The 23,321-nt window shown below is 43.5% G+C and overlaps 2 pseudogenes; one reads left to right on the top strand and one right to left on the bottom strand.

Moving 5' to 3' along the window:
- LOC119352743 overlaps nucleotides 1-3,027 on the top strand; it is a 6,499-nt pseudogene extending 3,472 nt beyond the window's left edge.
- Nucleotides 3,028-8,677: 5,650 nt separating this feature from the next.
- The window catches only part of LOC119357408, a 30,255-nt pseudogene continuing 15,611 nt past the window's right edge, over nucleotides 8,678-23,321 (bottom strand).

Below are 23,321 nucleotides of genomic sequence, written 5' to 3'. Positions count from 1 at the left end.
CTCACCACCCACCCTACTATGCTTTCCCCAGCAGTTTATTAGGAAAGGAACACACCCGCTTGATGGTCACCACCTCACTTTTGTTTTTTAGACTTGATTGAGTTGCACATGGTCACAGTAGTCCCACTTTGTTTGTGTAGCTTCTCTTTCAAAGCCATTCATAGTGTATCCCTGCAAAAAAAAGCCAGTCATTGTGTAGACCCCGTCCTATATATTCTCATTTTATTTTTGAATGTCGATATTTTTTATTCAAGTTGCACATGAAGGACCACCCAGCCATATCAGACATGGTTGCCAACCTCGAGATGGCACACAAATTGATAATCAGCAGAGACGAGCCAGCTTCAGTTGACGAGTTACTCACCACGCGTCATCAGCAGGCTCCCGGTCCGATCCGGTACACCACAAACTGATTGAATTCTATTCACGTTGATGCATTGAATCATGTTCATGCACCAGCTGAGGTGTTGGAGGAGAGGCGTTGACACCGATCTTTGAAGGCGTCCTTTGGAACTGTGCATTGCACTGGAGCAGGCTCCACAACGGGTCACAGGTGACCGTCATCTGCTTCAATCACCCGATGAGCATCCCATTACTGCACATAGGTAATGCCCACTTTTGGTAAATCTACGGGCGCTTGTTAGCTCGGGTGGTTTATGACCGGATCGATCCCACTATAGTTTGCTTCTTCACAACCAACCCTCCTTTGATTTTCCCAGTGGCTTCTTAGGAAAGGAACATGGGGTTGATGGTAAGCACTGACTCTGTTTTTTCATCACTTTCTTTTTGTAATATATCTTGTTATTTTTTTACCCTGGGGCTATTCATGGGTACAGTAGCCTACTTTATTCGTGTAGCTTCTCTTTCAAAGCCATTCATTCCTGAAAGTGGTAGTTTTGTTATCTCTCTTTTATTTTGGAAAGGTAGGATTTTAGATAAAAATAAGACTATATCTGGTATAAAGTTGGTACTTTTGATTTTGAACTACTCCCTCCGTTCCTAAGTATAAGTCATTTTTAGAGATTTCAACACGGATTACATACGGACTTATATTTAGGAACAGAGGACCTGGATTTGTTGATTGAGTATTTGATTAGCTCTCTAGTTCGGTGGTCGGATTTTTTTTCCCCGGAATTTCAGAGCCTGGACCCAATTGTACACTGTGATGCTGACCCAATCCGAAAGAGCCAAGCCTATGTTTAATTTATTTGGAAATAGATGTGAGTGAAATGTTGCATCGGAGTCGTGGCTGGGGCCACTGGTGCAGAGGTTAGAGAACGGCTGAAGGTCTTTCTTCCTCTCCGTGCAAGCAGTTTCTTCAGGAAAGAAAAATGATGATGTCCAAATACATATGTTGCTGTAGTTTAGAATTCTGCTGTAGGATGCACTGCGCATGGATTGATGTTGGCAGTTCGGCCTGCTTTCGCCTTGTTTCTTTGCTGAGTTCTAGTATTGTATGGTGAAACCATAATTCCATAAAGCAGAGTTGGCTGCGGCTGAAAACCTGGAGGTAGAGTTCCTCTTGAACTGTTTTTTGGTCAGGTTGTCTTGTCAGTCTCATAAGAAATGAAATTGACTGGGTTATCTTTTTAATTTTTTTCACGTAAAATAGACTAAACTACCCGGTTTAAGGAGGGGGTACATTGTAGTCTACACCACGGTTTTGGGTACCGCTCGAGAAAACCGGTAACCGAGCGGTTACCGCGTTTCTCGCTGCCCTCCGGTAAATGGGCCTCTCGTGCAAATAAATTCGGCCTTTTTTTTTAATTTTTTGTCCGGCCCGGCGAGAGCCCGAGAAGCCACGGCTGCCACGCTGCGTCTCGCTACTCACACACCCAAACGCGAACCCTAGAAACCGAAAACGCCAGTCTCTCTCGTCCTCTTCTCCCCAAATCGTTTCCCACAAAAACTTGGCGGCGTCGCCCAATCCACCCCTTGGCTCCCGTCCAGTTCCAGCGCGGCCGTGCTTTAGCTCCTCCACGGCCTCCTGGGGCGCTCCCTGTCATGGCTGGTGTTGCAAGGGGGATGGGGCGGGGTGATGGCGATGGAGATGGTGAGCTGCGAACTGTAGGGATGGCTATCGTCGCCGGCGTCCGTGGCGCGGGTCATGCGTCCATCACCGTCGGTCAGGGCAGAGGGGATGTGTTCCTTCATGGCCAACCAAGCAGATCCGGAGGCAGAGGTCGTCGGTCAGGGCAGAGGGGATGTGTTCCTTCATGGCCAACCAAGCAGATCCGGAGGCAGAGGTCGTCGGTCAGGGCAGAGGGGATGTGTCACCGTTAGAGGCACAATTGGGTACATCGACCTTGAGTACCTCCACACAAGTCGAAGAGGCAAGCAACGTGTATAGCTTGGGCGTGATGATGCTCGAGGTTCTTACAGGGAATAAGGCATTTTCCAATCTGGTACACCAGACACTGATTGAACTCTGTTACATTAATGAATGCTACCCTGTTCATACACTGATGAAGGGTGCTCACTAGTCATTTTTGGTCCCTTTCTTAATTAGAATCTGAGGCGTTGGAGGAGGGGAGTTGACGCAAATAATCCAAGGCGTCCTTTTGGACGGTGCACAATTCTTGCCAAGCTTTACAACGAGTGACGGTTTGCTTCTTCACCACCCACCCTACTTTGTTCTTCCCACCGGTTTCTTAGGGAAGGAACGCATGGGGTTGATGATGGTCAGCACCCTCTACTTTTGCTTCTTAGCCCTTTTCTTTGGTAATTAATTTTGTTTTTTTATCCAGGGTTGTGCATGGGCACAGCATGCCTGCTCTGTCCTATATTTTGTTATTTTGTTTCATTTTTGAAAAGCCGGGACTGGAGTACTATAAAGTTTGTATTTTCAATTTATTCTCACAATTTTTTTGCTACTTTCAATGTGGAACTAGCCTGGAAAAGAAGGATGATGCCGTTGATGGAGTAGCAATGGGAAAGGCTAGGGAAGGATATTGCCATGTAACTCAAGGATTTTCCTTTTGACTTGAACTCAAGAAATTTTTGGATAGTATTATCAGGTAACACAGATATCAAAGAGATAAGGGAAATGAGTGCACAAAAAAAGGTTCCATAATCTTACATCACTGCCATCTTTCAGATGGAGCTTTCTACGAACGAAGAAAACATCTCTAATTCTAGAAGATTTTTCCAACATGCAGAATCGGAGAATTTAAATGGAATGCCTTCTCCATTTTACCTGCTGATTTTGGGGCCCAATTTTATGGGTGTCCACTTCGGCCGCCCCTCGATCCATTTTGGCAATTTATTCAGGTTGCCATATAGCTTGAGGCTCCCAAGATTTTCGGGAGCTGAAGACACTTCATCAAAGCAGCCGGCTAAACCTGGATTCCCCTCTGACCGTACGAACAAGGATTCTAAACATTCCATTTCGGTAATAGCTGAGAAAAACTTCGTGCAATTGCTCTTGTTGAGACCAGTCACTCTTAATTTGCGCAGCTCGGTAAGATACTTCAGCTCTTCAAGAATGGTGTCCGCCCCATCAATATTCACAACACCCAATGTATGGAGGGCCTTCAGTTGTCGTATTCCTCTTGGAAACTTGACACCATGAGGTTTTAGCTTAAAAAAGAAGACAGGCAGCCCATCAAAACCATCTTTCGTAAGTACCCATGAGCAGCTCGCTACAAGAAGCAGTTAGCCGAATCCCATGATAAGCAGCAACCATACGAGGCCCCACAGTACAAAATATACACAAGCTCTGATTGAAAAGCTACTTCACGTTTTGATCTGGGAACTAACAATTGGTAATCAGAGCTTCGGCGTGGAAGCAGCCAGCGTGTACGTATCTTCTCGGCGGAAGGAACTCATCGACGAGGATCGTGCAGTCCGGGGCGGAAGGTACTCGTCCAGGACGGGAGGAACTCATCCAGGGCGGAAAGAACACGCCCAGGACAGGAGGAACTCGTCCAGAAGCAGCCTGCATCAGCGACGGGGGACAAGACGAAGAGCCCAGCAGAAGCGTCCGGCGCCGCTAAATTACTTGCAGTGCCCGGGTCGCAGTACCCACGATTCGATCGTGAGAATTTCAAGGTCTGGCAGGTCTTGATGGAGTGCGCCCTCCGAGCCAATGAGTTGTGGGACGCCGTCGATCCCGGCGGTGATGCTTTCAAGAAAGATGGAGCAGAACATCACAAGGATAGACAGGCAACATCAGCAATTTACTCTGTGATGCCAATGGATGTCTTGCAGCATCTGATCTCAAAGGAAACAGCCAAAGAAGCATGGGACGCCCTGAAGGTTCTGTACGAGGGGCATGCTCGTGTGAAGCAGGCCAACCTGCAAACTATGTTGAGGAATTACGAGACACTGGTGATGGCTGATGATGAAACCGTAGATGCGTTCGCGTCACGGGTGGTCACACTTGTCAACGGAATTCGTGCGCTTGGTGAAAATCTGACTGAAACATCTGTTGTCCGCAGATTCTTGCGCGCTGCGCCTCCTCGGTATATGCAGATCGTGACTGCAATTGAGCAGTGCGTCGATTTGGCGACGCTTAGTATCGACAACCTAGTCGGGCGCTACAAGGCGCACGACGAACGTATGCGTTACAGCCAAGGAGATGCGAAGCATGATGAACAAGTAATGCTCACCCTGGCACAGTGGCAAGCACTAAGCTTAAGGGAAAAGAAGGGAGGCAGCGAGGCATCCGGCAGCGGCTCGAAGCAGGACTGGGCACCACGAGATCAGAACAAGAAGGGCACCGGTGCCGGTGGTGCTCCAAAGAAAAGGAAATTCGACAAGCGCAAGATAAAGTGCCACAATTGTGGCCTGATGGGGCACTTCAAGTCGGAGTGCCGGAAACCCGTAAAGGAGCGGGCATATGTTGCCAAGAAAGGCGACAAGGATGACGATCCGGCGAACCTCCTGTTATGTGAGATATGCGAGTACACGGAGGATGACACGCAGCCAGAGGAAGTCGAGACCGTCACACTTGTGGAGAAAAAAGTATATCTCCATGAGGAAGAAGAGAAGAGGGTCGGCAATGTTTGGTACCTGGACACAGGCGCTAGCAACCATATGACAGGGGACAGTGCACAGTTCTCTGAGTTGAGTGCAGCAGTCAACGGAACAGTCAGGTTTGGCGATGGCACGACGGTCCCAATCAAAGGTAAAGGGACTGTCATCTTCGAGTCAAAGAGTGGTGAGCACAAGGTGCTTACAGATGTGTATTACATCCCCCGTCTAAAGACAAACATTATAAGTCTAGGACAGCTTGAGGAGCGTGGGTGTAAAATTGTGCTCGAGGATGGATACCTATGGGGGTATGATCGCGAGAGAAAACTGATGATGCGTGTGAAGCGGTCGAGGAACAGGCTGTATGTTTTGAACCTAGACCGTGCTGATCCGGTGTGTCTGTTGGCAAACTTTGATGAAGAAACTTGGAGGTGGCACTCACGCTATGGGCATCTTAATTTCCATGCTCTACGGCAGCTCGGCCAGAAGAATATGGTACGAGGGCTGCCATGTATAGATCATGTTGATCAGCTGTGCAATGGCTGCCTTGTTGGCAAGCAGCGGCGAGCCGCGTTCCCGAGGGAGGCAAAGTTTAGAGCTTCGAAGGTACTGGAGCTTGTTCATGGTGACTTGCGTGGACCAATCACACCAGCGACTCCTGCAGGGAAGAAGTATTTCTTGCTGATTGTTGATGATTTCAGTCGGTACATGTGGCTAGTACTACTGAAGACCAAAGATGAGGCTTTGGAAGCTTTCAGGAAAATCAAGACTGCCGCTGAAGTGGAGTCAGAAGAGAAGCTGAAAGCGTTACGTACAGATCGTGGTGGGGAATTTAACTCTAATGAGTTCAAGGCATACAGTGAAAAACATGGCATTAAGCGGTACTTGACGGCACCCTATACTCCGCAGCAAAACGGCGTTGTGGAGCGCAGAAATCAGACCATAGTCGCAGTGGCAAGAAGTATGCTAAAAAGCAAGAAATTGCCAGGAAAATTCTGGGGAGAAGCCGTGACTACCGCAGTGTATTTACTCAATAGAGCTCCGACGAAGAGTGTTGTCGGAAGAACGCCGTATGAAGCATGGTGCGGAAGAAAACCCACAGTCGATCACCTCTGCACGTTCGGATGCATAGCACATGTGAAGACCGTGGGAGGGCATGTTGGCAAGTTGGCGGACAGGAGCTCCCCAACTATCCTACTCGGTTATGAGGCCGGGTCCAAAGCATATCGAGTCTACAATCCCGTGACGAAGAAAGTGCAAGTGTCACGTGACATAGTATTTGATGAAGAAAAGGCATGGAATTGGGACGACGCAGTAGTAGCAGATCGCCCCACGCAAGGTGATGATATTTTTGTTGTGACATATAATCACATCAACCATGCAGGCCATGACCATGACGACGACGGGCACGGATATGGCCATGATGTCGACGACGACGACGACGACCTAGGTGACGGTGCGCCGGCTACTCCATCAGCACAAACAAAAGTGCCAAGTTATGGGTCGCCGAGCTGCTCCTCACCGTGGGTGGACGATCCATGGTGGACTGAAGACGGCGACACAGGATCAGCTACTGGTGGTGCAGCACCTAGTGCCACGGTCGACACGCAGCAGCCAACAATGTCCACAACAGTAGATGAAGACTCTCCAAGTTCAGTGGGACAAAGCACGGTGGCTGGGTCCCCTGAGCGAACTCCGGGAAGAGCAGCAACGCCGGTGAAACTCCGGCGAGTCCTAGATCTCTACCCTAAGGAGGCTCTTCGGAAGATCAATCCAGTGAGGATGAAAAAGGTCAGAAGGGAGTGTCTACTCATCACAGAAGAACCAGCCACGTTCGAGGAGGCGAATGAAGAAGAATCATGGCGTAAAGCTATGGATGACGAGCTTGGTTCAATCCAGGATAATGACACATGGAGTCTTGTTAATCTTCCTGATGGGCACAAAGCAATAGGTCTCAAGTGAGTCTTCAAAGTTAAAAAGAACTCAGAGGGTGCCGTGGTGAAGCATAAGGCTCGTTTGGTAGCCAAAGGATATGTCCAGCAGCAGGGTGTAGATTTTGAAGAAGTATTTGCTCCAGTTGCACGAATGGAATCAGTACAGTTGTTGATTGCTCTAGCAGCCCAAGAAGCTTGGTTTTTACACCATATGGATGTGAAGTCTGCGTTTCTGAATGGAGAACTAGAGGAAGAAGTGTACGTGAAGCAGCCCACTGGTTTTATCAAGAAGGGAGAAGAGCATAAAGTATTCAAATTGCATAAAGCTTTGTATGACTTGCGACAGGCACCTAGGGCATGGAATACCAAACTTGATAGCACCTTGATTTCACTCGGTTTTGTGAAGTGTCCGCTTGAGCACGCTATGTACAAGAGAGGCACCGGTTCAGACTGTCTCCTTATTGGCGTGTATGTAGATGATATCTTGATCACAGGAGCTAATGAAAGGGAAATTGGAAGGTTCAAGAAGCAAATGAAGGAATTATTTAAAATGAGTGATCTGGGCTTCTTAAGCTATTACCTCGGGATCGAGGTGCGTCAAAGTAAAGACGGGATCACGTTGTGCCAGGAGGCATATGCCTTGAAGATCTTGCAGAATTGTGGCATGGAGGATTGTAATCCTTCGCAAACGCCTATGGAGGCGAGGCTGAAGTTGAGCAAGAGGAGCAAGGCGCCGACTGTTGATTCAACCGAGTACCGAAGTATTGTCGGAAGTTTACGATATCTTGTGAACACTAGGCCAGATTTGGCATACTCGGTTGGCATAGTAAGCAGGTACATGGAGAACCCTACCACTGAGCATTTGACTGTTGTGAAACAAATTTTGAGATATGTGAAAGGGACTCTGAAGTATGGCTGCAAGTACACAAGGAGGAAGGAAGACAAATCACTTCTAGTGGGCTATAGCGATAGTGACTTGGCAGGGGATGTAGATGACCGAAAGAGTACATCGGGCGTTGCATACTTTCTGGGAGAAAATCTGATCACTTGGTTATCGCAGAAGCAAAAGGTGGTTGCCCTCTCATCTTGTGAAGCCGAATACATTGCAGCGGCGACAGCGGCGTGTCAAGGAGTGTGGCTCAGTAGACTCCTTGCTGATTTGACGAACCAGCAGCCAGAACAAGTAAAGCTTAGAGTTGATAACAAATCCAAAATATCATTGTGCAAAAACCCCATTCATCATAATCGCAGCAAGCACATTGATATAAGGTACCATTACATCAGAGAATGTGTAGAAGAAGGCAAGGTGGAGGTGGATTATGTCAGCACTAAAGATCAAATCGCAGATATACTAACGAAGTCGTTGGGAAGACTGAAGTTTCAGGAGATGCGCGAGAAGATTGGAGTCGTGGCTGTTAAGTAGTCGCATTTGTGCTTAGGGGGGTGAATGTGAGTTACAGCACATGCTATATATTAGGCTGAATCGAGTTCATCGAGTCTGTACAGGATAGCCGAAGTATAAGGTGATTCCTTAGTCGTTTTCCATCCAATCTCTAGGAGTTAAGTAGAGTCCTAAACCAGATTGACCTGTGATCTGGGTCACATCGTCTTGGGCAAGTTAGGAGGCCGTGTTGGACGTGAGGTCGGTTCATTGAGCCAGATATAAAGCAAAGGAAACGAGATTGAAAAGCTGCGAATTTGGCAGCACCAAAACCATCGTCTCTGTCCTTATTTTCCTAAGCTAGCTACTTCACGTTTTGATCTGGGAACTAACATTCTGTATCTCTGATATCTAGCGTCTGCAGGAACCGTAAAATACCATCACAATGAATTTGTTTGGTAACCGTAAAATACCATCACGTCTCCGTAGAGAGAGGTAGCTCAGAAGAAAAAGCTGACAAATTTGATGGAGATCATGATCTGCTATACCCTCTGTGTCTTCAAGATCCAGCACTCGGAGGAATCTCATCTTATCAGAAATGAAAAATGATTCCCATGCTCCAAATATTGTTAGCGATCTTAAGCATGATAGATCCAGTGCACACTCAAAAGCATCCCGATCCCTTCTCCAGCTACTGCTTACAACAAGGTGACGAATTTTACCTTCGGTGTTTATGTTGCAGCTTCCCTCCAATGTAGTGACAAGGTTTTCTTCCACTGCCTTTGAGATCCCAATTTCATCGTGAACTTGCAAAAAGACAATCCTTCTAGTGCTACGGGTTGCCCCTTTTGATGGTTGAACCATGGTCCTCCTGATAAGCTGCGTGATATAGCCGGTCCCAATTTCCTCTGCAGTCATGCCCCGTATCCCCCTTGAGTAACCCTCTGCTATCCACCGTCTAACCAATCGTTTCCATCTGATGTCTTGGTCTTCAGAAAATATTGACAAATATAAGAAGCAGGGGTTGAGAAGATACGGTAAACCTTCGTAGCTCGAGGTGAGAACTGTCTTGATCATCCCAAGCTCTGGGTTGATCTCGAGCTCGGCACTAATGTGTTTGTTCAAATTCCTCCACTCAATTGCTGTTTTAGGTTTGCTTGCTAAGAAGCTGCCTACGGTGGATATGGCAAGAGGAAGGCCACCACACTTCTTCAGTATAAAATTCTCTTGCTCAATCATATCCGGACTATAACTGCAATTATCTTTCTCCTTAGTATCCTTGAATACCTGTTATCCATATAATTCAAGACTCATTTAGATCATATCCAAATTATGTTAGTTACTTTGAATTTTGATACTTAGGAAACTAGCCCAATGGAACATATTTTGGGGTGAATAGTCATGTTGTACCCAAAAGCACCATATTAAGGAGCATATATCTCGCTTGTGCTACTGTGAGCTAGCTGATAATTTTGATGTCATTTTAGATTATTATGCTAGTTTAAAATTTATGTCGGCTTCTCATTGATACTATATGTAGAGTTACAAAGATTTAACTGATGTGGTCCAATAATTAGGGTTTAATAGAGCAACATTATAGTAATGTTTAGCTATAATTGTGGGGATTGATATATTTCTAAAATAAGTGTTCATCAAATCAATGGTCAGGTGATGTTATGTGAGAATAAGGTTCAACAAATCAAAACAACATGGTTCACTGATTTTTGGTGTCTACTAGAAGATTATTTTGCTTTTTTTATTTAATCACTAGTCAATTTCTTCATTGCATGCTTCACAAATCTTAGCATATACTCCCTCCGATCCATGTTAATTGTCGCTGACTTATAGTACAACATTGTACTAAGGTAACGACAATCAATATGGATCGGAGGGAGTAGTAAACATGGTGCGTAGTTATGAAAATATATCAAAAGACATAATTTTAGATGGAGGACATAGTGGTTAACATGTCATATGACATAATAATGAATATTTTTTCTCACGTATAGTCAATTGAAGAAGTGGCCTAGCTCATTTGGTTAGGAAGTGGCTGTACAATCCAACCTCCCTGGTTCAAGTTCTCATGGAGGTGAAAATGGGTTCTTATTCCTTGAAAAACAGTATTGCTTCCTGTACCGCATTCCCATAAAAATGGTTTGTAGAGTGCATAAAAAGCTAAAAAAATTCCATTTTACATACCACTATGCATGGATATAGTCTTTATGACATAACTTCGACCATTACTATTGTGCATACCACTCTGTTGCTTAACAACAATAAAATAAATTGTAGAATATTTTTAACACAGATTGATTATATTATTTTCCTTTGGCTAGGCTTAATAATCTTTTTTATATTTGGCCAAGTTAGATAATTTCAGTGAATACTTTGTAGAACAACATCTATTTTTGGCCCCTATAAATGCGAGGTTGTAGTCTATAATGTCTCGAAAATGTAATAGAATAAATTTTGGCTCATATCAAATGATTAAACATAATATTCTTCTATAAGCCACCATAAATGTTTATATGAATTAAAATATCATGCAGATGATAAACATATTTAATCATGTTTAGTCTGGCGGTGAATAGTCATGGCGTTCCCAAAACACCAAATTAATCAGCATATGTATCATTTGTACATGACATTAACTGACGACATTGCCAGCAATTTGTATCTGATGCCAATGTTGTCAATATATATCACAGTTGTTAATGATTTTGACTACTTCCAGGAATTAGTATAATCTTGAAAATAAGACGTGAAGACTTGAGAGCAAGGCTTTGGTAAATAATTATGAATTTTATGTATCATTTTGTTTCTGTACTTTAATTGATGATAGCCACTAAATTATGGAATCGACTATAAAATATTTTTCTTAATGTCGACTAACGGTTTGCCTCGAAGGTATACAGAAGATCTAATGTGGAGCTGGATCCATGCGGGAAAATATAGTCTTAACAAGGTAGTGAAAACAACTTATTTATGCCAATCTGGCACAAATTATGTCTAGTTGTCTACACAATCGCATTGTAGCTCAGAAGCAAGTAGAATGCATTTCTTTACATCAACCAACCCTTTAGCTTGAGATATTTCTATAGCAGATGAAATTAAGTTACAATCTAACAGCCGTAGGTATCGGTCAATATCAAAGATTAAACCACACATTGATTGTATTATGTAATTATGTAGTTCTTACAATTTTATATTTTTTAGTTTAACAAAGCTCCACCAAAATCAATGTTCACCTTATGATTTCGGTTCTCACGCTAAATCCTAATTTAGTTGATGTGAATTGACTCGGTGCCTCGAAGGGGACATTATATTGTGCTTTTAGTATATAATAGATAAAGGATTAGCATAAGCCGCACTTGCAAATGCAGCCATTTTCATGAAGTCATGAAGTCCCATTCGAAAGAAGGAAAAGGGAGGAAGAAACAAAGTACAAAGAGAATTGACAATAAAAGAAAGCATTGTTCCATGTTTGGAAGGTAGCAACTGAACAAGTAACTCAAATCAAAGAGAACTTAAATCCAATAAATCAATTCTAGAAGAACTTACGTTGAGTTCCTTCAGCAACTAGAATCAAAGAGAAATTAAGTCCCACAACTCAACTCTAAAAGAACTTATATTGGTTTCCTTTTCATGATAAGGTAGTCATTTTTCTGCAATGATAACATAATTATCAATTCATATGTTTAGGTGCATGGGGTCAACTTTTAAATGGCACGCATATCCAACAACTAACAATATCCAACAACTAACAATCAAACTCCACTAGACATCAAATTGATGCACACATGACTTGGCGCCAAATATGGGCTTCCAGACTATTCTGAGAAATAGGACAGGTTTAGGGACAGCCAGTCGGTAGGCGCATCTTTGATGGGAGTTGTTTGGACAATGTCTCGACTCTTCTTGGACACTTGAGGGTGGTGTGAGGACTGCCCTTGGATATGCCCTTACCTTGTACATATGTTGTTCACCATCTTGCCCAGTCCGGAATCATCTCACTTCTAGTCTCCTGCAATACGCCATGCTAAGTGCCAACTATGCTTGCAACAATTCTAAGGCTAGCTTGAACGGACGCACATCTATAGTGACCCTGGCTAGTGCAAGGAGCGACCCAAGTTAGCTCGGTATGCAAAGCTTAACTAAATCCACAGCTTGAATAAGGAGGCTAGTCATATTCAACAATATCGACCGATTTTCCTTGTAAATGCAAGCTTTAAAATCTTTACGAAGATTGCAACTAATTGGTTGAACAGTGTGCTTGACCATGTGGTAAAACAAACAACGTTTATGCAAGGGCGCAGCATACTAGATGGAGTTTGTTGTGCTGCATGAAACTATACATGAGCTTCACTTTTAAATTTTGAGCGGAGTCATCTTCAAAATAGACTTCGAAAAGTCATGGTAAAGACAAATGGCCCTTTCTTTCGCATACTTATGCATGAAGCGGTTTTCACTAAAATGGTGTTGATAGGTAGAAAGTTTTGCTTTTGGAGGTAGTGCGTGTTGGGGAACGTAGTAATTTCAAAAAAAGTTCCTACGCACACACAGGATCATGGTGATGCATAGCAACGAGAGGGGAGAGTATGTCTACGTACCCTCGTAGACCGAAAGCGGAAGCGTTATATCAACGCGGTTGATGTAGTCGTACGTCTTCACGATCCGACCGATCCAAGTACAGAAAGCACGACACCTCCGAGTTCTGCACACGTTCGGCTCGGTGACGTCCTCGCCTTCTCGATCCAGCAAGAGGGGCGAAGTAGTAGATGAGTTCCGGCAGCACGACGGCGTGGTGACAGTGTTGGTGAAGAACAATCTTCGCAGGGCTTCGCCTAAGCACTACGAAAACTATGACGGAGCATAAACTAGAGGGGACGGGGTAGCCGACACACGGCTTGGTGTTTCTTGATGTGTCTTTGGTGCTAGCCCTGCCCCTCTATTTATATGTTAAGCCCGGGGGTCGAAACTTGGAGCAAAAGCCTCCTCAAAGTCGGTTTTGCCCGAAAGGCAAGAGTCCCACTCGGACTCCAGGACCAAAGGCCACAATCCTTGGCGTCTGGCCTAGACGCCATGGGCCTCGGCGTCTGGCCCAGGGCCAGACGCCAGGATCTCCGGCGTTTGGCCCCCTGGCCTCCGCAAAACTCCTTTTGCACCGACTTATAGCCCCGTGGGCCTGACCCCTTGGCCTAACCATATCATCCAATATATGAATCTTTACCTCTGGACCATTCCGGAGCTCCTCTTCATGTCCGTGATCTCATCCGGGACTCCGAACAACATTCGGTCACCAACATGCATAACTCATATAATACTATATCGTCAACGAACATTAAGCGCGCGGACCCTACAGGTTCAAGAACTATGTAGACATGACCGAGACACTTCTCTGGTCAATAACCAATAGCGGAACCTCGATGCCCATATTGGCTTCTACATATTCTACGAAGATCTTTATCGGTCGAACCACATAACAACATACGTTTGTTCCCTTTGTCATCGGTATGTTACTTGCCCGAGATTCGACCGTCGATATCTCAATACCTAGTTCAATCTCGTTACTGGCAAGTCTCTTTACTCATTCCGTAACACATCAACCCGCAACTAACTCATTAGTTGCAATGCTTGCAAGGCTTAAGTGATGTGTATTACCGAGTGGGCCCAGAGATACCTCTCCGACAATTGGAGTGACAAATCCTAATCTCGAAATACGCCAACCGAACAAGTACCTTCGGAGACACCTGTAGAGCACCTTTATAATCACCCAGTTATGTTGTGATGTTTGGTAGCACACAAAGTGTTCCTCCGGTAAAAGGGAGTTGCATAATCTCATAGTCATAGGAACATGTATAAGTCATGAAGAAAGCAATAGCAACAAACTAAGCGATCAAGTGCTAAGCTAACGGAATGGGTCAAGTCAATCACATCATTCTCCTAATGATGTGACCCCATTAATCAAATGACAACTCATGTCTATGGCTAGGAAACTTAACCATCTTTGATTCAACGAGCTAGTCAAATAGAGGCATACTAGTGACACTCTGTTTGTCTATGTATTCACACATGTATTATGTTTCCGGTTAATATAATTATAGCATGAATAATAAACATTTATCATGAAATGAGGAAATAAATAATAACTTTATTATTGCCTCTAGGGCATATTTCCTTCAGTCTCCCACTTGCACTAGAGTCAATAATCTAGTTCACATCGCCATGTGATTTAACATGAATAGTTCACATCACCATGTGATTAACATCCATAGTTCACATCGTCATGTGACCAACACCCAAAGGGTTTACTAGAGTCAATAATCTAGTTCACATCGCTATGTGATTAATACCCAAAGAGTACTAAGGTGTGATCATGTTTTGCTTGTGAGGGAAGTTTAGTCAACGGGCCTGCCACATTCAGATCCGTATGTATTTTGCAAATTTCTATGTCAACAATGCTCTGCGCGGAGCTACTCTAGCTAATTGCTCCCACTTTCAATATGTATCCAGATTGAGACTTAGAGTCATCTCGATCAGTGTCAAAACTTGCATCGACGTAACCCTCTACAACGAACCTTTTGTCACCTCCATAATCGAGAAACATATCCTCATTCCACTAAGGATAATTTTGACCAATGTCCAGTGATCTACTCCAGATCACTATTGTACTCCCTTGCCAAACTCAGGGCAGGGTATACAATAGGTCTGGTACACAGCATGGCATACTTTATAGAACCTATGGCTGAGGCATAGGGAATGACTTTCATTCTCTCTCTATCTTCTGCCGTGGTCGGGTTTCGAGTCTTACTCAACATCACACCTTGCAACACAGGCAAGAACTCCTTCTTTGACTATTCCATTTTGAACTACTTCAAAATCTTGTCAAGGTATGTACTCGTTGAAAAAACTTATCAAGCGTCTTGATCTATCTCTATAGATCTTGATGCTCAATATGTAAGTAGCTTCACCGAGGTCTTTCTTTGAAATTTTTTTATTCAAGTATCCTTTTATGCTATCCAGAAATTCCATATCATTTCCAATTAGCAATATGTCATCCACATATTATATCAGAAATGCTACAGAGCTCCACTCACTTTCTTGTAAATACAGGCTTCGCCGCAAGTCTGCATATGCTTGATCAACCCATCAAAGCGTATATTCCAACTCCGAGATGCTTGCACCAGTCCATAGACGGATCACTGGAGCTTGCACATTTTGTTAGCACCCTTTGGATCGTTAAAACCTTCTGGTTGCATCATATACAACTCTTCTTCTAGAAATCCATTCAGGAATGTAGTTTTGATATCCATTTGCCATATTTCATCAAATTTGGCAATTGCTAACATGATTCAGACAGACTTAAGCATCTCTACGAGTGAGAAAATCTCATCATAGTCAACACCTTGAACTTTGTCAAAACCTTTTTCGACAAGTCTAGCTTTGTAGATAGTAACACTACTATCAGCGTCCGTCTTCCTCTTGAAGATCCATTTATTTTCTATGGCTTGCCGATCAACGGGCAAGTCAACCAAAGTCCACACTTTGTTCTCATACATGGATCCCATCTCAGATTTCATGGCTTCAAGCCATTTTGCGGAATCTGGGCTCACCATCGCTTCTTGAATGAATAACCGTATTGCAATAAACATGATCAAATCATATTCATGCTCAACGCAAACACCAAATAACATTTATTTAGGTTTAACACTAATCCCGAAAGTATAGGGAGTGTGCGATGATGATCATATCAATCTTGGAACCACTTCCAACACACATCGTCACTTCACCCTTAACTAGTCTCTGTTCATTCTGCAACTCTCATTTCGAGTTACTACTCTTAGCAACTAAACCAGTATCAAATACCGAGGGGTTGCTATAAACACTAGTAAAGTACACATCAATAACATGTATATCAAATATAGCATTGTTCACTTTGCTATCCTTCTTATCCGCCAAATACTTGGGGTAGTTCCGCTTCCAGTGATTAGTCCATTTGCAGTAGAAGCACTTAGTCTCATGCTTAGGTCCAGACTTGGGCTTCTTCACTTGAGCAGCAACTTACTTGCTGTTCTTCTTGAAGTTCCCTTTCTTTCCCTTTGCCCTTTTTCTTGAAACTAGTGGTCTTGTTAATCATGAACACTTGATGCTCTTTCTTGATTTCTACCTTCATCGATTTTTATCATCATGAAAAGCTCAGGAATCGTTTTCGTCATCCCTTGCATACTATAGTTCATCATGAAGTTCTACTAACTTGGTGATGGTGACTAGAGAATTCTGTCAATCACTATTTTATCTGGAAGATTAACTCCCACTTGATTCAAACGATTGTAGTACTCAGACAATCTGAGCACATGCTCACTGGTTGAGCTATTCTCCTCCATCTTGTAGGAAAAGTACTGTCAGAGGTCTCACACCTCTCGACACGGGCATGAGTATGAAATACCAATTTCAACTCTTGGAACATATTATATGCTCCATGGCATTCAAAACGTCTTTGAAGCCCCGATTCTAAGCCATTAAGCATGGTGCACTAAACTATCGAGTAGTCATCATATTGAGCTAGCCAAACGTTCATAACGTCTGCATCTGCTCCTGTAATAGGTCTGTCACCTAGCGGTGCTTGAAGGACATAATTCTTCTGTGCAGCAATAAGGATAATCCTCAGATCACGGATCCAATCCGAATCATTGCTACTAACATTTTTCAACATAGTTTTTCTCTAGGAACACAATAAACGGGGAGCAACATCGCGAGCTATTGATCTACAACATAGATATGCTAATACTACCAGGACTAAGTTCATGATAAATTAAAGTTCAATTAATCATATTACTTAAGAACTCCCACTTAGATAGACATCCCTCTAATCCTCTAAGTGATCACGTGATCCAAATCAACTAAACCATGTCCGATCATCACGTGATATGCTGTAGTTTCAATGGTGAACATCACTATGTTGATCATATCTACTATATGATTCACGCTCGACCTTTCGGTCTCAGTGTTCTGAGGCCATATCTGTTATATGCTAGGCTCGTCAAGTTTAACCTGAGTATTCCGCGTGTGCAACTGTTTTGCACCCGTTGTATTTGAACATAGAGCCTATCACACCCGATCATCACGTGTTGTCTCAGCACGAAGAACATTTTGCCATGGTGCATACTCAGTGAGAACACTTATATCTTGATAATTTAGTGAGAGATCATCTTATAATGCTACCGTCAATCAAAGCAAGATAAAATGCATAAAAGAAAAACATCACATGCAATCAATGTAAGTGATATGATATGGCCATCATCATCTTGTGATTGTGATCTCCATCTCTGAAGCACCGTCATGATCACCATTGTCACCGGCGCGACACCTTGATCTCCATCGTAGCATCGTTTTCGTCTCGCCAACTTATGCTTCTACGACTATCGCTACCGCTTAGTGATAAAGTAAAGCATTACAGGGCGATTGCATTGCATACAATAAAGCGACAACCATATGGCTCCTGCCAGTTGCCGATAACTCGGTTACAAAACATGATCATCCCATACAATAAAATATAGCATCATGCCCTGACCATATCACATCACAACATGCCCTGCAAAAACAAGTTAGACGTCCTCTACTTTGTTGTTGCAAGTTTTACGTGGCTGCTACGGGCTGAGCAAGAACCGTTCTTACCTACGCATCAAAACCACAACGATAGTTCGTCAAGTTAGTGATATTTTAACCTTCTCAAGGACCGGGCGTAGCCACACTCGGTTCAACTAAAGTTGGAGAAACTGACACTAGCCAGTCACCTGTGTGCAAAGCATGTCGGTAGAACTAGTCTCGCGTAAGCGTACGCGTAATGTCGGTCCGGGCCGCTTCATCCAACAATACCGCCGAACCAAAGTGTGACATGCTGGTAAGCAGTATGACTTGTATCGCCATAATTGTTGCTAGTGGCTTCTCTCGAGAGCATAAGTATTCTACGATGGGTGAACAAATTACTGTTGAGCAATTGACAGAATTGAGCATAGTTATGAGAAAATCTAGGTATGATCATGTATATAGGCATCACGTTCGAGACAAGTAGACCGACTCCTGCCTGCATCTACTACTATTACTCCACTCATCGACCGCTATCCAGCATGCATCTAGAGTATTAAGTTAAAAACAGAGTAACGTCTTAAGCAAGATGACGTGATGTAGAGGGATAAACTCATGTAATATGATGAAAACCCCATCTTGTTATCCTCGATGGCAACAATACAATACGTGCCTTGCTGCCTCTACTGTCATTGGGAAAGGACACCGCAAGATTGAACCCAAAGCTAAGCACTTCTCCCATTGCAAGAAAGATCAATCTAGTAGCACTAGTAGAAAACGGAGCTTTAAAACCGGTTCGTAAGGGCCTTTAGTGCCGGTTCCATAACCGGCACTAATTGGTGGGCACTAAAGCCCCCCCCCCTTTAGTACTGGTTCGGCACGAACCGGAGCTAAAGTGCCACCACGTGGCGTGAGCTCGCGCCCTGGTATGGGGGACCTTTAGTACCGGTTGGTTTTTTTTGAAAAAAAAATTTATTATTTTTTTTCGATTTTTAGTTTTTCTTAATTATTTGGTGATTTAGTCTCTAATCACCTCTCTTAACTGCTCAAGTATGGATCACTCATTCCAAATCATCTAACTTCCCGACCGGTCACCCATCCCTCTCACTACTCACCCATCCCTCTCACTACTCCAGCCCGAGCACGCTTAACTTTCGGGTTCTATTCTCCTTCGTTTCCAAGTCTGCACTTGTTGTTTTCCTGACAATAGTAAGATGTCAATCCTATTAACCCTCAGGAGTTTAGCTTGAGCATGAAGTCACACATTTCATTGTTTGAGCTTCAAACTATTATTCTAAAAAACAGTAATTATTTAGTAACACTAATATTTCTTGAATAAGTTTGACCATAGTTTGACCATAGTTTGACCAGATTTGACCAAAATTCAAAAAATTGAAATAATTATTTAGTAACACTAATATTCTTGAATAATTATGTAGTAACATTAATACTTCTTGAATAAGTAGTTTGACCAGATTTAACAAAAAAATTTAAAAAAACTGAAATTTGACCATATCTTTTTTTTTCCTTTTGGAATTTGAGGATTCTAAAAAATTGCAAACAGGACGTAGGCGGTCTCCATCGGATGCGGATTTTCGTGCTGAATTTTTTGATATATTATACGTTTTTTCCGACATCGTATGCAAAAGTTATAGCCGTTTTACATTTTCCCTACACTTTTTGCAAAACATGTCCAAATTTAAGTTTTCAAATTTTCCTAACTAGTAGATGTAGTAATATAACTACCTCTCGAAGGATTTTATTTTTTGAAGTTTTTATCATTTTCTTTTGATTTTTTCAGAACTGAAATGGCGACACGCGAGGGGGGGGGGTAGAGTTTGAAAATTGCCCTATAGTGCCGGTTTGTGTCACAAACCGGTACTATAGGTTAGACCCCTTTAGTACCGGTTCGTGGCACAAACCGGTACTAAAGGTTGGCCCTTTAGTACCGGTTTGTGACACGAAGCGGTACTAAAGGTGATCGTGGGGCCCCGGCCTGACGCCAGCCTGCCATCACCCCTTTAGTATCGATTCGTGGCACGAACCGGTACTAAAGGTTCAACACGAACCGGCATTAATGCATAGCCGTTCGAACCGGCACTAATGGTACCATTAGTGCCGGCTCAAATTCAAACCGGCACTAATGTGCTTCACGTTTGACCCTTTTTCTACTAGTGTAGGCCAAACCAAACTGATAATTCGAAGAGACTTGCAAAGATAACCAATCATACATAAAAGAATTCAGAGAAGATTCAAATATTGTTCATAGATAGACTTGATCATAAACCCACAATTCATCGGTCTCAACAAACACACCACAAAAAGAAGATTACATCGAATAGATCTCCACAAGAGAGGGGGAGAACATTGTATTGAGATCCAAAAAGAGAGAAGAAGCCATCTAGCTACCAACTATGGACCCGTAGGTCTGAAGTAAACTACTCACACTTCATCGGAGGGGCTATGGTGTTGATGTAGAAGCCCTCCGTGATCGATGCCCCCTCCGGCGGAGCTCCGGAACAGGCCCCAAGATGGGATCTCGTGGATACAGAAAGTTGCGGCGGTGGAATTAGGGTTTTGGCTCCGTATCTGATTGTTTGGGGGTACGTAGGTATATATAGGAGGAAGGAGTACGTCGGTGGAGCAACAGGGGGCTCACGAGGGTGGAGGGCGCGCCTGGGGGGTAGGGGGGTAGGCGCGCCCCCCTACCTCGTGGCCTCCTTTTTTGTGTCTTGACGTAGGGTCCAAGTCTCCTGGGTCTTGTTCGTTGAGAAAATCACGTTCCTGAAGGTTTCATTCTGTTTGGACTCCGTTTGATATTCCTTTTCTTCAAAACCCTAAAATAGGCAAAAACAGCAATTCTGCGTTGGGCCTCCGGTTAATAGGTTAGTCCCAAAAATAATATAAAAGTGGATAATAAAGCCCAATAATGTCCAAAACTGTAGATAATATATCATGGAGCAATCAAAAATTATAGATACGTTGGAGACGTATCAAGCATCCCCAAGCTTAATTCCTGCTCGTCCTCGAGTAGGTAAATGATAAAACAGAATTTTCAATGCGGACTGCTACTTAGCATAATTTTAATGTAATTCTTCTTAATTTTGGCATGAATATTCAGATCCAAAAGATTCAAGACAAAAGTTCATATTGACATAAAAATAAGAGTTAATACCATTATTGATACATAAACTTGTAGGGGTGGGAACAGTTTCATACAAGAACTAAAAAACCCCACAAAACTAGCCCTCCAACTTGTCTGCTGTAACAAATTTATACAAAACAGTTGTGGACGCGACATTTGGCATGCCACGCTGGATTTTGGCACACGCCTTAATTTTACAAAAGCCCGCTCGCACTCTTTGTATTTTACAAAAAGCCCCCTCGCCCTCTCTCTCTGCATCGATTCCCCATTCGTAAATCCCTAGCCGTCGCCCTCCCCTTTGCCGTGGCCCTTCTCCGCCGCCAGCCGTCTCCTCCTTCCCCTCCGACGCCAGCCGTCTTCGCCGCCCTCTCGGCCGCCCTCCCCGCCGGCAGCCGTCTCCGCCGCCCTGTCGAGATGAAGGGGTGCACATCATTGGGCGGGAGGCAGCAGGCAGGACACCGTGGAGCAGGGGCGTCGTCGTCCTCAAGCCACCCTCTCCCGCTCAATGGATGTGACCTCGCCGGTGCCGACATGACGAAGGACGGCGAGCCTTGGGCGAAAATCACCGGAGAGGTGCGCTACATGGATGTCGATTTCTGCAAGGTGCGTGTCCCCCTTCCCCTCACCAATTTGCTTCGAATGCCCATGAATTTGGGCTTTCCTGATGAGTGCGAGCTTCCTGATGCTAACATTTGATTTGATGGCCATGGTAGGGGACTGAAAACCTACCCGAATTTGACTGGGGTATACCTCTATCCTCTCCTGATGCTGCTTTCAATGGCACTGACAAAAGTGACCATTGTTGCCACTTACTGAACCCTGCGAGAAGAGTTTGCTCTGATGGATATGACTATGGTCGTAGATTTCTTGTTTGTCCTCGTGAGGTTAGTCAACTGCCCAACTTTTGTTTAAAAAAGTGTGTTGTTTATCTGTAGTTGTTATAGGTTGATCTGACCATTGTTGTACTGAACAAATTGGTGTGTTTTGCAGGGTTATGATACATGTGCTTATCTGAAGTGGGTGGACAAAGAATGGCAGGGGAGACCTAGGCAGGTGATTGGCAAACTTGCTGAAGAGAATGTGGCTCTTCAGAAATTTGTGTTTGACAAGGATGCTGAAATTATGAGGCTGAGGGAAGAAAGGAAGGCCATGATCATGAAGCACAAGAAGGAGATCAGAACTAGGGATAGGAGGGAAATTTGGTTAGCCTGTTTGGTCTGCTGCTCTGCACTGTTGTATGGTGTTGTAGCACTAGTGATAAAAGGTTTTGTGTAGTAAGTTAGGTAATTTAGTATTTGGCATGATGTGAGAGGTGAAACCAGTGGCTCTGTACTGATTATATGAAATCAGTGGCTACCTATTATCTATGTTCAGTGTTGTAAACATTCCAAACTGGAATCAGTGGCTTGAAATGAAATCAGTGGCTATGTTCAGTCTTCTGTTTACTTAACTAAAAATTCTCTTATTTGACATGAAATCAGTGGCTTGTTTACTTAACTGAAAATTTCTGTTGCAAAATTCTCTTATTTGACATGAAATCAGTGGCTTGTTTACTTAACTGAAATCAATGATTCTCTTATTTGACATGAAAATTCAATTAACTTAAGCAAAATTCAGTTAACTTAACACTGCAAATTTCAGTTAAGTTAACCATTTGGAAGGGGCCCAGGGATCTTCAGGTAGTACAACTTGGCATATTTGGCACAAAGTGAGCACCTAGTACATTCTATTTTAGGATGTGTGCACATGGGCAAAACATAAGCAGACAAGAACATGGGCAGATCAACATGGGCAGAGAAGAACATGCAGTTCAACAGCACTTGAACACCAGATTGCCATAGATACAGCAGTTCAACATGGACTGCTCTGCCAACATATAGATCAGCATACCTAACTACTCTTCTGCATCTTCACCTCTTCTACATCTTCAAACACAACTATGTACATGATTTTAGTTTCAGTGATCAAACTATAACTGAATCTGTACATGATTTTCAAACACAACTATGTACTGAATATCAACTAAAAGACAACCCTTTCATCACAAATCAATGGTAAAAATGCTGACTTTCATCTAAAAAAAGCCATGTACTTTTGCATAACAGGGAAAGTCAGCATTTTTACACTGAAATATGAACTAAAATACCACCCTTTTATCACATTTTACACTGCATCTACAGTTCACTGCAACAATAGCATATAATCTCTGAATATGTAAACAATAAAATCACATCAAAAGACCCCCTCAAGGACCCCCCCCCTTTTCCTGTATGCTACCCAAAACCCTAGATCAAATCCCCTC

This window comes from Triticum dicoccoides, chromosome 2A, assembly GCF_002162155.2.
Source record: "Triticum dicoccoides isolate Atlit2015 ecotype Zavitan chromosome 2A, WEW_v2.0, whole genome shotgun sequence".
Classification (NCBI taxonomy): domain Eukaryota; kingdom Viridiplantae; phylum Streptophyta; class Magnoliopsida; order Poales; family Poaceae; genus Triticum; species Triticum dicoccoides.
The sequence above is the reverse complement of the archived record's forward strand: the minus strand, read 5'-3'. Positions and strand labels throughout refer to the sequence as shown.